This window comes from Vigna radiata, chromosome 2 (assembly GCF_000741045.1).
Source record: "Vigna radiata var. radiata cultivar VC1973A chromosome 2, Vradiata_ver6, whole genome shotgun sequence".
NCBI classification, from domain to species: Eukaryota; Viridiplantae; Streptophyta; class Magnoliopsida; order Fabales; family Fabaceae; genus Vigna; species Vigna radiata.
Window position 1 is genome coordinate 9,327,208 of NC_028352.1, and position 903 is coordinate 9,328,110.

Here is a 903-nt window from a genome sequence, read left to right on the forward strand (position 1 = left end):
TAAAACTGAATTTGGGATTCAATCAATTTGGGATTAAAGGTCTGAGAAGATGATGGCTCTGTCTCGGTGGTTGGAAGATGAGCGAAAATCGCAATTTAGGGTTTTTGGTGTGTAGAGATTTGGGGCTTTCTGTGTTTCAAATTTTGCAGGTTGCAAGAAAGTGTTTCGTGATAAAGGAGATGAAGCGAGGAGCTTCGTTTCGCGGTGATGCTCATGGTGACGCTGTGATTTTGGAGTTTTTACACTACAAGTTTCGAGATTTGACGGTGGTTCTAACGAAACTCACGATGGCTTTTCCTTCCGGTGGCGAGGTGGTGGAGGAGACGAGCATCGCTAAACTCCAGTATGCCACGTTTCATCTCTAGTCTATGCCACGTTTTTAACCATTTTTACAAAAATGAACATGTCATCCTCTGTGTTGTATAAAAAGTTAACTCTGTTAAATTTAGTTAACGGAAAGGGCTAAATTGATTGAAATTAGCTATTATGAGGACCCAATTGGGAGTTTTAATAAGAAGGGGATGAAATTGGAAAAACACTTTAAAAATAGGGACGATTAGAGGATTTAAACTTTTAAAATTCAAATCTAAAACTTAAGTAATAAACAACCATTTTTTTGTTTGGTTGTTTTGCAAAATTTATGGATATATTTCTCTTTTCTCTCAACATCATCAATTTTTTTTTTCCTTCAAACTTTTACCCAAATCTTATCTAAAATTGCTCTGAAACTCTCAACATTTTAAAAAACAACATTGAAACTTTAACCTGAAGTAAAAAAAACATAAAAAAAACTAAATGAGAAGAAAAACATTACAAAAAACTAAAACTGACATTATCGATAAAGAAGATAGGCAAATAATCCAGTCATAATATATATATATATATATATATATATATATATAT